This window comes from Malaclemys terrapin, chromosome 15, assembly GCF_027887155.1.
Source record: "Malaclemys terrapin pileata isolate rMalTer1 chromosome 15, rMalTer1.hap1, whole genome shotgun sequence".
In the NCBI taxonomy this organism is placed as follows: domain Eukaryota; kingdom Metazoa; phylum Chordata; order Testudines; family Emydidae; genus Malaclemys; species Malaclemys terrapin.
Window position 1 is genome coordinate 11,509,724 of NC_071519.1, and position 16,896 is coordinate 11,526,619.

At 51.4% G+C, this 16,896-nt stretch overlaps 3 non-coding genes across 3 annotated transcripts; 1 reads left to right on the forward strand and 2 right to left on the reverse strand.

The window, feature by feature from the left end:
* Positions 1–3,267: 3,267 nt before the first annotated feature.
* TRNAG-UCC (transfer RNA glycine (anticodon UCC)) lies at positions 3,268–3,339 on the forward strand. Its single transcript has one exon. It is a non-coding gene; the product is annotated as a tRNA-Gly (tRNA).
* Positions 3,340–10,525: 7,186 nt separating this feature from the next.
* Positions 10,526–10,597, reverse strand: TRNAG-UCC (transfer RNA glycine (anticodon UCC)). Its single transcript has one exon. It is a non-coding gene; the product is annotated as a tRNA-Gly (tRNA).
* A 3,775-nt stretch (positions 10,598–14,372) lies between these two features.
* TRNAC-GCA (transfer RNA cysteine (anticodon GCA)) lies at positions 14,373–14,444 on the reverse strand. Its single transcript has one exon. It is a non-coding gene; the product is annotated as a tRNA-Cys (tRNA).
* Between the last annotated feature and the right edge of the window lie 2,452 nt (positions 14,445–16,896).

Below are 16,896 nucleotides of genomic sequence, written 5' to 3' on the forward strand. Positions count from 1 at the left end.
CCCAAGATCACGACCTAATGAATACACAGCCATAACCCCAAGATTGTTTGACTACCACAAGAATTCAAAAATCATGCGTTATTAAGGTGACCAGATGTCCCGATTTTATAGGGACAGTCCCGATATTTGGGGCTTTTCCTTATATAGGCTCCTATTACCCCTCATCCCCGTCCCAATTTTTCACACTTGCTGTCTGGTCACCCTATGCGTTATACAGCCTCAAGTCATGACATTTAAAAAAAAAAAATTATATCAGGTTCTTTTTAGGTGCCTTTTTGTTCCAGAACCTTTAAGGTGCAGGAGGCCCAGATCCACAAAAGTAGGTGTCTAAATACCTGAGTGAGTCTTAGCCTAGCCTCATACTTTTGCTGTCACCTCTCCCGAGCAATTCAGACACCTCAGGCCATATCTGCACGACAGACTTACGTTAACTCAAGTTCCATCAGCAAACAGTCACCACAGTGAGTATGTCACTTGTGCTTATGCCTACTTGGCTCCTTGTGCTGGTGGTGAGTGTCCTCCCCAGGAGCGTTTGTACTGATGCAGAATATGGCACACTGTGGGTAGGCATCCCACCGTGCGACTCGCCACTGTCCACTGCACTGTATTTTGGAAAATTTTAGCAACGCATACCGGGGCCCAAACAGGTTGCACAGGGGTGACGGGGAAGAGTGGGATCAACTTCCCATAATGCAATGTTCACCATCCCATCATTTTATACATCTCCCATCATTTTCACACCTTTTTTCCTAAGTCCCACACACCCTACTCATTGTCTGCCATCTCTGACAGCAGCACGGAGCCCGCACGGCGCTGCGTTATTGTTACGAGCGTTGTGAGCCCAGGGTACACGATCTTGCAGCATTTGCAGAGCCACGCGAATAGACGTAGGGGGAGATGACGATTCCGTGCAGAGCAGATTGCTGGGGGACACAGTGACCATTAATTGAAGCGTGTGGGTGGCATTCCCGGAGCCGCTGCAGATGGTGGAGCTCCAGTTGTGGGCCCGAGAAACAAGCGCCCACGGGTGAGATCGCATCATCATGCGGGTTTGGGATGATGAGCGGCAGCTGCCGAGCTTTCGGATGCACAAGGCCATGTTCCTGGATCTACAAAAGTTTTTTTTCTCCTGCTGATAATAGCTCACCTTAATTGATGGGTCTCGTTAGAGTTGGTATGGCAACCCCCATTGTTTCATGTCCTCTGTGTATATATATCTTCCTACTGTATTTTCCACTGCATGCATCCGACAAAGTGGACAAAGCCCAGGAAAGCTTATGCCCAAATCAATTTGTTAGTCGCTAAGGTGCCACAAGGACGCCTTGTTCTTACTCCTGGATCTGTGTGCCAAACTCATCCCAGCCCTCTAGTGCAGGGACCCCAGAATGAGGCCTGCACTGACAGAGGAGAAGGGAGAGTCGATCGCACTGCGGAGACTTTCAATGCCAGCCTGCTACCAATCAGGGAAAGGCTCTCAGCTAAATACACGGTGGGCTAGATTTATCATAAGGCATTAGGTATTATATGAGACCATTGCATGTTAAGTGGTCAGCTAATGCCAGTCAAAGGGGCGTTAGCGGGTTACAGACTGTTGTCTCTTGCAACTCCGGGGAAAGGGAATTGGAGCGAGGACCCAGATCCTTCCCCTATCTGATTCTGTAGTGCAGAAGCCAGGAAAGTTCCCCACAACAGCAGGACCATTCCCCCCTTTACATAATTAGCATCATCAACAGGATACTGTCTGTAGGCTCCACCCCATTAGTTGGCTGGTTGCGTTCTGGTAGCACTGTCCGGGTCTGGTTGAGAACCCTACAATGGCTGGAATTGAAAAACGACAGGTCCCGTTTGCTGAACTTCAGTGCAAATTATTGGACCAGGCTGGGGCATTACGACACGCTAGATCTGAGCAGAGAGAAGTTTTATTGTTGGCCAGTGTGGTAACAGACCTCAGCTTGCCCCCTTCCAGCCCCAGGGACCCCCTGAAAAACCAGCCTGGAGCGAAGGGCAGTGCTGAGGATTTCTTCTTTCACTCCCACTGCCATGTGCAGGGATCCCGGGGGTGTTTCTGGAAGAGCGTTTGGAACCAAATTGGGGACACCAGCCTGTCAGGACAGAGAGCTCAAGTTCAGACTATTTTTTTAACATTTGTTTAATAATATGATTGAATCCTTCAGACCTAGTGTCACAATCAATAAAATTGTGTCAGCCTTGTAGGTTACCAAGGGTGAAACCAAACAGTGCTTCAAATACAAGAGAGAGGCGATAAATCACTTCTCAGAGTCACTGCGCATAGAGGAATCCGGTTGCTACATTCCTTGTGTCCTGGCGCTTTTGTGTGACCCATTTCCTTTCCCTCCTTTCGGAGAAAAGTTTTGTTATTTTGCACAAAAACTTTTATTTCCTCAGGAGACCCAGGAGTGGGGGCTGCCTCCATCCATGTACCAAACACCCAGAGAAGGTGACAGACAAACACCCTTAAGACAAAGTGATTATAGAATCATAGACTCATAGAATATCAGGGTTGGAAGGAACCTCAGGAGGTATCTAGTCCAACCCCCTGCTCAAAGCAGGACCAATCCCCAACTAAATCATCCCAGCCTTTGTCAAGCCTGACCTATTCCACGACCTCTCTAGGGAACCCATTCCACTGCTTCACCACCCTCCTAATGAAAAAGTTTTTCCTAATATCCAACCTAGACCTCCCCCACTGCAACTTGAGACCATTGCTCCTTGTTCTGTCATCTGGTACCACCGAGAACAGTCTAGATCCATCCTCTTTGGAACCCCCTTTCAGGTAGTTGAAAGCAGCTATTAAATCCCCCCTCATTCTTCTCTTCTGCAGACTAAACAATCCCAGTTCCCTCAGCCTCTCCTCATAAGTCATGTGCTCCAGCCCCTGAATCATTTTCGTTGCCCTGTGGGCTTATGCCCACAGACCCCAAGGATTGGAATCAGCAGCAGCAACAAACCCCCCTGTATGCAGCAGGGAGCAACACAAATGTTTCCTTGAAAAGGAGCTGTCTCCGCTCAAGTTTGTCATTCTATTGATTGATCTTCATTTCCTTTCTCTGAGGGGAAGGGTGGGGTGGGTGACCGTTCACCCCGGGATGTAGTAGCTCCCTCCCCATCTTTCAGGCACTCTGGGAATCTCTCTCTGCTAACAGCTGACAGGCTGCCTCCAGCCCACACACCCTGCTCATTAGTTGTGCAGGAGTGAGTCATTTTGTTAGTACATGTGACAGGAGGCAGAGGTTTTTTTTGGCAGATGCATTGGTGGTATAGTGGTGAGCATAGCTGCCTTCCAAGCAGTTGACCCGGGTTCGATTCCCGGCCAATGCAGAGATGTGTTTTTTTCTTCTCTGGAACTGGTTTAATTTCAGTCACATTGGGCGATAATCCCATTGTCAACACAATGAGCAGAGAATTTATGTCCCAAATTCCAGCAGGTGATTAAAGACAGAGTGGGGGTGGGGATGCAAGGAACAGGGCTACAGGCTGAGCCAGAGGCGTCGTCCTTGTGTCTAGAGCCCTGCACAGATACACAATTTGTATCCACAATCTGCAAAAATTGTCCGCAGATTTGCAAGGTTTCACTAATAGCTCCAGGGACGCGGGGCCGTGCCAAACCCCGGGCCACCAACCATCCTCCACTTCTCCCCCTGAGACTTCCTGCCCCACCACCCGCTCCACCCCAGATAGCTGTGGATTTACAGGGCTGAGCGTGTGCCATTTGAGAAAGTCAGAAACCGTGGGAACATGCATCTGTAGCTCCTTGTCTTCCGTGTTTTAATTTCAGCTGGCGGAGGTGTTTGTATCCTGCATGATGGGGAGAAAGTCGAAATATAAACTTTTGTGTCCATTTCTGGTGCTGCAGAGTCTCTTGTGGTACAGAAAGAAGGATGTAAACAAAAGGGAGAGGGGAGTAAAGGGAAAAATAAACCAAAAATTGTCACACAATTAGGTAAACGGAAGATTGTGGTTAAGCCAAGCCCTTCAAAATAATAATAATTAATAATAAAAAGGACGGAGAGAAGAGCTTAGGTATGTTGAGATCCCACTCATAGTTGATAGTTGAACTCAGATTGCTAGAATAAAAGTTCAAACCGTCACACTGTAGCCTATAGGGCTAGTTTAGTCTTTATTATATTTAACCGGAACAGGAGGCACCTACAGGCCTGTATCCTGAAAGACATTAGCTTCAGCAAGGTAGCATACGTGTGGTAGGCCTGTGACTCTTGGCATAGCTACATGGCCTGCAGTCACCCTTAGATTTAGGGGAACTAGGACTAGCTTGCTCCGTAACAGGAGTTGGAACCTAACAGTACCAGGCAACGGCAGGAACGCTGAAGTGACCGTGGGCTGGGATATTTGAGGATAGAATCGTTGGCAGATGTCAAACCAGCAACTTGCCTGAGCAATAGGTGGTGTGCGTGATAACGAGTTAACTGGCATTAATATGTATTAATAGGTTAACCCCAGTATTATGAGGGTGAGGAAGTTGGATTTGGACGTGGAAGGCTGGGCACGAGGATGAATGTTCATGGCCGCGCTCAGGCCCTATAACAGGGCAAACCACCGCGTTGAGGGCGTTTGCTTTGCATCCTCTGACCTTTCAGCTCTGTTGTTAGCTACCATCGATCTTGGGCATTGAGGAACCTGGACCGTTCCTGGCCAGAGACAGGGCTGGTCCTCTGTCCCTCACCACCAGGTCCTCAAGGAGGGGTGTGAATACGTAAGTCCCAAGTTCATATGCAAAGAATGACACCACCGATAGCCCCAGTCCTGGATTCTTGCTGTGGTTTGGAGCTTTTCTGTCTCTTTTACTGATTCGAATACAAATCACGATGGCTTGGCTTTGCCCTCAGTGCGAGCATCCTCGCCGTACCCCTGGAGGTTCCTGACAAGATAGCGAACGTGCTGGTTTTAGTTCTGTGTAGCCTGGATCCGGGACAAGAATCCTACTACCCTCAGCTCATTAGTCAGGATCAATTGGTGATCAGGGCAGAAGGTAGCCATGTCCCATCTGCTATTTGCATTGTGGGAGAGAAAGTTTCAATGGAATGTAATACCCCTGGTCAGAGAAGTGACACAGAGAGATTTTGCTGTTCAGTGACTTGTGCAAAAAAAATTGGGTGTCTGTCTGAAATCGAGGAGGGAAATGAACCAGCCACATGGTGGCACCATACGTGAAGGAATGAGCATGAAGGACTCAGAACGGCTCCCTGGGAGAACTGAATTACTCCATTCCCCTGGGACTGAAGAGACATTTGGTTCTTCCAAGGAGACATTGGGGAAATCCTGACATTAAGTCAGACCTGGGGGGGGGGGTTCAGGCTTCTTTATCTCTCTGTAACAAAGGGACCTTGATTCCAAGGCAGGGAGAAAAGGCCTGGAGCTGCCGTTCGTCGCATGCAGGGGTCTCCTGGGCAAGGTTATCATATGCCCGGGTTTTCTGGACATTGCCTCTTTTTTGAGCCTCTGTCCGGGTGGATTTTTCAAATAAGAGCCAATGTCTGGATTTTCGCAGAGCAGAGGCTGAAGCTCAGAAAGAGCCCGGATTGGTCCACATCCCGATTGGCCTTCCCTTGCATCCGCAGCTGATTGGTCCATTCCCCTGCATCCACAGCTGCCAGATCGCACCCATCCAGGCCCTGCTCCTAGCCCTGTGGAGGGGGGTCCTGCAGGGAGTCACTAAATGATGGCTGTCGCTGCATCCTCTGTTTGCACCTGCCCGGGACAGGGAGTAACCCTGCAGCGGGTACCCATCCAACAGCCCCAGCGCCCTGAACTGTGATTCACCCACTTTTCTCTTAAGTGTGATCATGGGGAAAGAGACATTTATTTGCTAGTCTCAGTTTTGTATTTTTCTTGTATCAGGCTTTTTAAAAACAATCTATCTAGTTAATGGCGTGTTTGGTTAGCTGACTTTTGGAGGAGGAAGCGTTTGCATAGATTTCTCCAAGCAAGGGGAAACTGGGAGGGAAGATGTTGCTTTTGACTCAGCAGATGAGCAGACTGTTTAGATTTGGTGATCAAAGACTCTAAACTCCACCTAAGCATTGGGGGAACTCTGAGTTTCTTCTCGCTGTGCTTCTGTGGGTTAGATTGGGATAGCTCAGTGGTTTGAGTATTAGCCTCCTAAACTCAGGGTGGTGAGCTCAATCCTTGAAGAGGCTATTTGAGGATCTAGGGTAAAATCAGTACTTAGTCCTCCTAGTGAAGGCAGGGGGCTGGATTCAATGACCTTTCCAGTTCTAGGTGATAGGATATCTCCATTTATTTATGTTTACATATAGCGGTGAAGATCATGTAGGTGGATTATAAAGTAGCCATGTGATGTTGTAGAAATTACATTGCAGTGATTTATTATTCAGGTTTCTCTATCGTAAGCTTTTATAACGCTGGCACTTAAGAATTAAGTTTCTCCCTTTTGTTCTTTTGGGGACTTGAAGGTGGCAAGATTGACCCTGTGCAGTCCTGGCTGAAAAACCTGAGAGACTAAATTCGGGGTTTCTAGGGGTTTTTCTATGGCTATGACGTAAATTCCAGCACACCCAAAGGTGACACTGACTCAGAGCTGATCAGCAGGAGGGTTGCTCTGGGCTCTGCAGGGTGGTTTCAGCTGGGAGAAGGGTGAGACCAGGGAAGCTTGTCTCTCATTTATCGGAGGCTTTGCCAGCAGGGAGGCTGTGGGTCCCATGTTGGGGGGTATCAGTGGGGTCTGAGCTGGGGCAGCAGCAGGGGAGGTTGTCACTTGATCACAATGAAACTGCAAAACCTCTCCCTGTGCTCCAGCAAAAGACTCTCCTCTATCCCTTAACCCCCGTCCATGAAAATCTCCATTCCCTGCTCTGACACTCACTCCCGGGCAGATTTTTAGCTTTTCTTATTTTCCCTTGGCCTCCTACAAACATTTTTTGCCACCCAGATGATCGAGGACATTTATGGTGAGAGAAAGAAACAAAACCAATCAAAAACTCAAACCTGTTTGGAACCCACTTATCATTTTAGCCTTCATGCCATCCCCTGGCAAGGAGTTCCACAGGTTGACTGGGCGTTGTGTGAAGGAGTTTCTCAGAAAGGCTCATTTTCTCCTGCTGCCTGGTTATGAGCTGGGTCACCTCCTCGATGACACATCAGCATGTATAGAATATGGAACCTCTGGCTTTTCCTTAATGCTGTGGGGTGAATTCCTGAGAACGGGCAGGGGGAGAGGGAGGAGGGGAGAGAGAGGGACCGGGAGCACAAAGAAACACTCAAGGACTGAAATCCAAAGGTTGTCCCCGCTCAATCCTACTCATCACGGGTGTACGGAGACAGCAGCAGTAGCAGGTTTTCTATGGTGTAAAGGTCTGAACTTCGATTCTAGCGATCTGAGTTCAAATGTCAGTGTGATCTTGACATACCCAGACTCTGTCTCTCCCCTTTTTCTTGTTAATTATTATGTTGAAGTGTTTGGCTTAACTTTGATCTTCTCCTTACCTAACAGTATTATGATTTGTGGCTTATTTTTCCTTTTTCCTTGATTTCCCTCTCTCTTTTAGACTCACAGACTTTAGGGCCAGAAGGAACCATCTTGATCATCTACTCTGACCTCCTGCATATCACAGGCCACAGAACCTCACCCACCCACTCCTGTAACAGACCCCCTAACCTCTGGCTGAGTTACTGATGTCCTCAAATCACGTTCATGTTACAGAGAATCCGCCATTTGCACTAGTTTAAACTTGCAAGTGACTCATGCCCCACGCTGCACAGGAAGGCGAAAAAAATCCAGGGTCGCTGCCAATCTGACCCAGGGAAAAATTCTTGCCTGACTCCAAATACGGCGATCAGTTAGACCCTGAGCATGTGGGCAAGACCCACCTGCCAGACACCTGGGAATGAATTCTCTGTAGTAACTCAGAGCCCTCCCCGTCCAGTGTCCCATCCATGGCCATCAGGGATATTTGCTATTAGCCATCACAGGTCAGCTACATGCCGTTGCAGGCAGTCCCATCATCCCCTCCCCTCCATAAACTCATCCAGTTCAGCCTTGAAGCCTGTTCGGTTTTTTCGCCCCACTGCTCCCCTTTCCAGAACTTCACCCCTCTGATGGTTCGAAACCTTCGCCTAATTTCAAGGCTAAACTTGTTGATGGCCCAGTTTATATCCATGTGTTCTTGTGTCCACATTGGTGCTTAACTGTTGTTTATGTCATTATTATTGTAGCATAAAAAGAATCAGCCGTGGCAAAAAACTGATCCAAAACTTTATCATTCTAGTTTCCCCCCATCCTGCAGGAGCATCGTACAAACACCTCATACAGCTGGAATTATAACGCTGTCTAGTAGGAAGAGAGCGTGAGACATAAGCCCTTATATCAGAGGCCTGGTATGAGTCCTGAAGCCTGGGCTAAAGTAGTGGTCAAAGCTTTACTAATATAAAGCAAAGACAAGCTGTGGGCAAGAGACAGGCCCTGCTCACAGAATCTGGCAAGAACAGGGCTGATATTGCAGAAATTCACATTCCTAAGAAGTGCTAGGCACAGAGTTACTCACGCAAACACACCCCGATATCAAGTGGTACCAGAACACCCTGATATCAAGGATGGTAAAAAACACTCCCCAAGGATAACAGGAACACAACTGACTCCTCCTAAAAGATAAAGTCAGGATGACAGTACGTAATAGAGATGTTTTGATTGAACCAACATGTACAAGGAGATGGGTGATAACTTGCCATGTCAGGGGGCAGTAACTAACTATGTCAGAGGGGCAGTATGTAACTTGTTTGTATCGGGGTATAAAGATGTGTCTCAGAGGGATTGTCTCTGTCTGGCCTAGGGAAGAACGAAAAATCCCGCCGTTCACTGAGCCGGTCCATTGTTACGGGCATACATGTATTACTGGTCCGGTAGGGTCTGCGGGATATTAGTACCGTGCTTTGTCAACACTAAACATGGCCTGGTGCCTTCGTACCTTGACGGATCCTGTGGTCATTGGGCAGTTCGCTCGAGGTCTGCTGTGCTGGCTGTCTGCGCAGAGCTGGGGCAGCACACAGGGAGAACACAAAGAGAACACGCACACACACAGAGCCAAACATCTAACCACACGGTGAACCTGACATGACTGTTAGGATATAGATATTCAGGCCTGCCTGTAAAGCCTATACTTTAAGAACTTAGATGTATTTTTATCACTTAGCTAGTTACAGAGGTATAAAAACAAAGAATCAAAATCACAGTCTGCCTGTGTCTGGGCCTTCTCTCACTAGGAGAGTCTGAGGCCTTGTTCTCAGGCTAAGGCCTTTGGCTAAGCAGCAGGGACAGCCATAAACTGGGAAGCGTAGGGTCACATCCTCACATCCCAAACCAGTCACACTGAAATAAGGGGCTATTGGGCTGTCAGGAAGACGATCCTGTCTGGATAGCGCCCATCACCACCAGATAAAGATGGTTAAAGAAAACTTAGTTTGATAGCATCCTGTCTGGCAAGAAATCACTTCGTTGTGAAACCCTCATTTCTGTATGTTTTATCTTTACGGCCCCCATTTTTCTATTGTTAATCTGGTTCTGTGATTGTTTCTCGTCTGCTGTATAATTAATTTTGTTGGGTGTAAACCAATTAAGGTGGTGGGATATAATTGGTTAGATAATCATGTTACAATATGTTAGGATTGGTTAAGTTAAATTTCAGTAAAATGATTGGTTAAGGCAGGGGTCGGCAACCTTTCAGAAGTGGTGTGCCGAGTCTTCATTTATTCACTCTGATTTAAGGTTTCGCGTGCCAGTAATACATTTTAACGTTTTTAGGTCTCTTTCTATAAGTCTATAATATATAACTAAACTATTGTTGTATGTAAAGTAAATAAGGTTTTCAAAATGTTTAAGAAGCTTCATTTAAAATTAAATTAAAATGCAGAGACCCCTGGACCGGCGGCCAGGACCCAGGCAGTGTGAGTGCCACTGAAAATCAGGTCGTGTGCGACATTCGGCACGCATGCCATAGGTTGCCTACCCCTGGGCTAAGCAGAACTCAAGTTTTACTATATAGTCTACAGTCAATCAGGAAGCGGGGGGTGGGGGAGAATGGGAATCCTGTTTTGCTAAGGGGAGAATGGGAATAGGGACACAGGCAAGGCTCTGTGGCGTCAGAGCTGGGAAGGGGGACACTGAGGAAGGAAATTGGAATCACCCCAATAACCATCGAATTGTTTGCACTTTTGGATTTGGGGTATTGTGGCTCTCTGTTCATGCGAGAAGGACCAGGGAAGTGAGCGGGTGAAGGAATCAACTCTCTACCAGTGCCATCTACCCATGCACTGAAGACAAGGAGATACAATGATGCACGTTCCCACCGTTTCTGACTTTCTCATATTACACAAGGGGGATTCCTACAGATCACTGTAGAGTCTTGCCCCCTGCATGTTTAATGACCTGCTGGGATGGGGGACATAAATTCTCTAATAGTTGTGTTGAGAATGGGATTATTGCCCAATGTGACTGAAATTAAACCAATTCCTGGCCAACAAAAAGGGACATCGCTGCATTGGCCGGGAATCGAACCAGGGTCAACTGCTTGGAAGGCAGCTATGCTCACCACTATACCACCAATGCATCTGATAGAGTTATTCTCCTAGATGCTACTTATGCAAGCAAAAGGACTCATTGACAGCCACACAGCAGGATGGATAAGGCGGGAGGCAGCCTGTCAGCTCTGAGCCCAGACAGGTTCCCAGACCCTAGGGTTACCATACGTCCGGATTTTCCCGGACATGTCCAGCTTTTTGGGCCTCAAATCCCCGTCTGGGAGTAAATCCCCAAAAGCCGGACATGTCCGGGAAAACAGGGAGGGAGGGCCCAGCGGTGTTCGGCCGGGGGCCGGCACTGCTGGGGCCGGGGCTGGCGGTGCAGGGCCGGGGGTGCTCGACCGGGGGCTGGGGCCGGCAGTGGAGGGCTGGGGGTACTCGGCCGGGGCCGGCTGTGCTGGGCCGAGGGTGCTCGGCCGGCGGTGCGGGGCCGGGTCAGGGCCGGTGGTGCTCAGCTGGGGGGGCCGGCGGTGCTCGGCCGGGAGCCGGGGGCCAGGCCGGGGCCGGCGGTGCTCGGCTGGGAGATGGAGGCTGGGCCGGGGCTGGCGGTGCTCGGCCGGGGACCGGGGGCTGGCCTGGGGCTGGCGGTGCTTGGCCGGGGACTGACCCGGGGCTGGCAGTGCTCATCCGGGGGTGCTCGGCCAGGGGCCGGGGGCCGGCGCTCCAGGGCCCAAGCCAAGCCAGGCAGGAGACGCCGGGGCCAGAGCCTCTTGGCCTGGGCCGTCCGGCCGCCGGAGGGAGCCGCTCAGCCAGACTGGGCCGTGCCCAGCCCCAACTTACCTGCTGCCTCCCTGTTTTAGGCTTCCCGCGAACATTTGATTCGCGGGAAGCAGGGGAGGGGGAGGAGCAGGGGGCGGAGCGTTCAGGGCAGGGGGCAGAGTTGGGGCAGGGGTGGGGGTGGGGAAGGGGCAGAGTTGGGGCGGGGCCGGGGTCCCGTGGAGTGTCCTCCTTTTTTAAAATTAAAATATGGTAACCCTACCAGACCCAGAGTGGCTGAAAGACAGAAAAGGGGCTGCAGGCTGGGGGTGGAGCTGCCCTGGGGGGCAGGCAGTGACTGAGGGGCCTGGGGAGCGTCTCCGGCCTCAGCCCTTTTGGGGGTAGATGAACTGAATGCAGCCGTCACGCCTGGGTCTCTTGGTGCCATTACACAAAGTAAAACTATTTCCCCAGGCTCATTTTTTCCCCTACTCTTCCTCACACCTTCTTGTCAACTGCTGGAAATGGGCCATCCTGATTATCACTACAAATGTTTTTTTTTCTCCTGCTGATAATAGCCCACCGTAATTGAGGAGTCTCGTTAGAGTTGGCATGGCAACCCCCATTATTTCATGTTCTCTGTGTGTATCTATTTTCCTACTGTATTTTCCACTGCACGCATCTGATGAAGTGGGTTTTAGCCCACGAAAGCTTATGCTCAAATCAGTTTGTTAGTCTCTAAGGTGCCACAAGGACGCCTTGTTCTTTTCCCTAGGGAATAAAGCTTCTGTGAAAAACACTAGGACCATGTCTACACTACAGGGTCCTAGCTGTGGTACTGAGCTATGTTGGCACAACCCCATAGTATAGACACACCCGACAGTGATGGCTGGACACTGTGGCTCAGAGCCCGGGAACTAGTCCCTGTCCCCCCCGCTCAGAGACGGCTTCTCCCCCTGAACCAGGCAGGAGCAGCTATAGGAATGGACGGCAGATTCCCTGCACTGCAGCCGCTGCTCTGGACCTGGGATTGTCGTCGCCAGAGCAGGACGGCTGGGGCAACTGAGACGTGATCAGCCCTTGCCTCACTGCCCGGCCCCAAGTCTGCACCTCTCCCGCAGCAAGGGTGACTCTGGAGCCAGATGTGACTGATCATAGGCGTGCGCACGGGGTGTGCCCAGGCACACCCTAATGCAGGGGTGGGCACATAGCCCCACTCTCCCGGCGCGGCAAGCCGCGGGGTTCGTGATCCCAGGCCAGAGCGCCTGGCCGAGCGCAGCAAGCCGCCGGCTCCTCCCCCGCCTTCCTCCCTCCCCTGGAGCCATGCTGCCACGCGCAGCACTCTGGGGACTGGGGCTCCGCAGAGAGTCAGACACGCTCCCCCCTCCCCATGAGCTATGCCGCTGCATGTGCAGCACTCTGGGGGCTGGGGCTGCGCGCTCCCGTGGGGCAGCGTTTGGCTCTGTGGGGAGGCTAGGAGCCTCATCTCATGGTAAGGGGTCCGGGGTCAGGGGGTTGGATAAGGGGTGGAGGCAGTCAGGGGACAGGGTGGGTTGGATGGGGATGGGATCCCAGGGGTGGTGGTTAGGGGCGGGGGGGTCTCTGGAGGGGGCAGTCAGGGAGCAGGGGGGGTTGGATGGGGCATGGGAGTCCCGGGATCTGTCAGGGGGCGGGGGGTGGATAGGGGTCAGGGCAGTCAGGGGACAGGGAGCAAGAAGGGTCCTGGGGGGCAGTTAGGGTGGTGGGGGGTCTCTGGAGGGGGTGGTCAGGGGACAAGGAGCTGGGGGGGTTGGATGAGTCAGGAGTTCTGGGGGGGGCTGTCAGGAGACGGGGTGTGAAGAGGGGTTGGGGGAAGCAGGGAGCGGTGGGGTTGTATGGGTCGGGAGTTCTGGGGGTCCTGTCAGGGGGTGGGGAGCAGTTGGATAGGCGTGGGAGTCCTGGGGGTCTGTCTGGGGGCAGGGGCAGTTACTGGACTTGAGGTGACCCAGGGCAAGTGTGTGACAGTCTATTCATCCTTTTACTGGACAATGTCAAAGTCCGTGCAAAGTACGCCTTGTCAGATATCATTTAAAACTTCATAATTTGCTGATCATTATTATCCTGGTAAAATATGTCTGGCAACATTGTATGTGAAGTTATAAGATTCTATTGCATGATATTATGTAAGACATGATATTACATAAGACATTGCAGGATATTACATAAGGCAATTCTGGAGGACAGTCACAAACAGTTGTCCAGAGACAAAAGGCGAGCCAGCGCCCCAGCCAGGTGAAAAGAAGCTGGAGGGAGAAGGGACGATTTTCTGCATTACTAAATTAATGTGTTGTGCTTCACACACAGAGAGAAAATTAACAAATAGTTGAGCTACCAACGCACTTCACAGAATGAAATAAACATCTTTACGTGCAACGGGAAGGGTGCATTTAAATAACTCTAAAATCTGTTCTGGGCACTGCATAAAAAAGAGATTGCATTGAACAAGCCACTTGGTATAGTTAATGTACTACATAATATATAAAGAAGTTAAGAAAGATGTGGTTAAAAATTTATTTGTTGTGCCTTTTACACACACCCCCCCCCCGAATTATTTAAGCTACCCACATTTCCACTTTCTTGTGGCATTTTAGTTCTGAAGGTTGTTTTAATTTGCAGAGGAGGGCCCAGGCCACCAGTTGCCAGGAGACTGGGCATCGGCCATTCTCTGTGCAGACACCATCACACTGGCCCTCTCGGGCTCTGCAACCATCACTGGAAATGGAGCGAAGGGGCTGGTGACTTTAGCCTGCACCAAGGTGCCTTTGCTCATCAGACTCCTCCGCCCCAGCTGGGTGTGGGTCTTGTTCTTCTGCACAGCACAGCCCCTGGAGAGCAAGGACCTGCAAGTGTGCATCATATTATACCTTTGTTTAATCCATGAAAACATAAACTAGAGCCTCATAAACATAAACTGGATTTCAACCGATGGACAGGTTTGCTCGGTGTTTGTACATTTCAACCGGAAAAATGCTGAATGTTTAAATTCATTTCACATCCCCATTCAGTGGAACTCCTGAACATACCGGAGATGGAGATGGAAATATGTTCATTAAAAAAAGCAACTTCTTAGGGAGCACCTGGATTTGAACCAGGGACCTCTTGATCTGCAGTCAAATGCTCTACCACTGAGCTATACTCCCACTGATAGCACAGTCTTGGAGCCAGTGATCTTGACGATTAGGAAGGACACACCCTATTTCAAAGAGCTCCTCTTATGTTCTCAGCCATGGGTGGGTTAATAATGGGGTTGTATTAAATATTAGACATGCATGGAAACACCACACCTTGCACAAGCCCCTCCCCTGCTCGGTCTCTCCAGAGCACAACTACTACTTACCTGGGACCACATCCTGCTCCCCAGCTCTGTGCCATTTAACCTCCCCAGCATTGCTCCAAGCGCTCAAAGGAGACATAGAAATAGAGCTCTCTAATCCCCAGAGCGTTCATTAAGGAACTGCCAGATAATCCCGTTCTGACCAGAAACACGGAGCTCCCAACTCTGATTTAGAAACACAGAGCTCCCGGGAGTATCAGCCACACCCCTGTGCCCGGCAGCAGAGGAAGGCCCTGGCAGTGAGCAGGGCCCATAATGCACAGGTCCCTTTTTTATATTTTGCACAATTGTGATTCAGTGGGAGAATTCTTGTCTCCCATCCAGCAGGCCTGGGCTTAATTCATGGCCAATGCCGAGCTGAGTTTCATGCGTATGTAAGTGGGGAAATGGTCCCCCTATTGCGGGGAACTTCCCTGGCTTATACACGACCCCGGTGCAGCGGGCTGGCGAAAGGATCCGAGTCCTAGTTTAGCCAGAGGCCTGCCTGACCTCGAGGACATTTCTTCCACTCTCCTGTATGGCAGAGTCCTCGTAACCCCAACAAGGCTGGGCCCAGGATTCCTGGGGGGCTCGACCCCCAACCTTGTCGTGGTCACTTAGGGCAGGGGAGAGGGTGTTCCCACTCCGGGGTACTCTCTCCACACTGGACTCTTCCCTGACCCACTGGCCATTACACACAGTTCAAGCAAATACAATTTATTAACCAGCCACCAATTTGAAAAATAAGGACAAAAGGTGAAAGGAAAACACATCACTCCACTCTGCGACATCGCAACCAGTGTCGCTGGGACGTCAGGGCAGTTCACTGTCTGTTCCTCACACGTCCCTGGCCTCCTGCCCAGGCCCTGGTTGTGCCATGGGCCGGACACTTGCTCTGGCAGTGGCCACGTGCCCTCGGGGTCTAGGTGGCGGGACCCCCTTTTTCCCAGCGTTGGCCCCCATGTCGGGGTTACGATTCCCCCCTCCCCGAGTCTGACCTGCCAGGCCTTTGGCTGGAGTCATCTCTCTGAGCTGGGCCCTCTGCCCAGGGTCCCCCTCACTCTCCCCAGCTGCCCAATGCACTGGGCTCCAGGCCCAGGAAGCTCCAGCTCTCACAGAGGACAGGACCCCCAGCCTGGTGACTCCCTCATTAGCCTGCCTGCCCTGCCCGTCAGGCTGACTGGGGCAGTGGCCTCTCCCCGTTACCTTTGAGGACTGTCAGTCTCAGGGTCCTAGTTTCCCCTCGACTTCCCCTTTCTTTTGGCGGTGGGAGAGGGCGAACCAAAACCCCCTCAAAGTTTCAGTAAGGGGCCAGCAGAGGTAGAAATGACTGAATTTAAACAAAGGCCAGTTTTTGCAGTATCATTTCAAGTCTTTTCATCCCAGCATGGCAACTGAATGAACCATCCAAGTTCAACCATTTTTATATGGAGCTATGCCTATCTCATAGAGCTAGAAGGGACCTCAAAAGGTTATCGAGTCCAGCCCCGTGCCTTCACAGCAGGACCAAGGGGCCAGGGATGAGGGGTTTGGGGTGCAGGAGGGGGCTCTGGGCTGGGGGCTAGAGGGCGGGCTCCCGGAAGGCGTTAGGGTGTGAGGGGGGGCTCCGGGCTGGGGGTGTGGGCTCTGGGCTGGGGATAAGGAGTTTGGGGTGCGGGAGGGGGCTCTGGGCTGGGGGCTAGAGGGCGGGCTCCTGGAAGGCGTTAGGGTGTGAGGGGGGCTCTGGGCTGGGGGTGTGGGCTCTGGGCTGGGGATGAGGAGTTTGGGGTGCAGGAGGGGGCTCCGGGCTGGGGGTGCGGGCTCTGGGCTGGGGCCAGGGGTGAGGAGTTCGGGGTGCAGGAGGGGGCTCTTGGCTGGGGCAGGGGTACAGGAGGGGGTGAGGGGTGCAGGCTCTGGGTGGCGCTCCAGGGAAGCGGCCCGTGTAGTGTGAAAAAACTGCTCCCTAAAGTCTCGATCTTAATTTGCTACTTAGGGTGCAAGGAGCATGCCCAGTAACATCTGCTGAAGCCGCTGCCCTTCTCCCTGCCCTTCCTTGCCCGCAGAGTTTGCAGATGGCTATTTTCAGGGGTTAAAAAGGGGCCAAGGGGGCGAATCGGAGCAGGGAGGTGGCCAGAGTCTGAGCAGGGGGTGGAAATGGACTGGTCAGGGGGGTCAAGCAGCTGGAGGCAGGGTTAGGAGAGGGGCTGGGGAGGGGGGAGCCCAGGGGTGCGGCGCTGCCAGAGGGTAAAACCCAGCACAGGCAGGGGCAGAGGAGGTAACAGTGACCCCGGTGGGCTGAG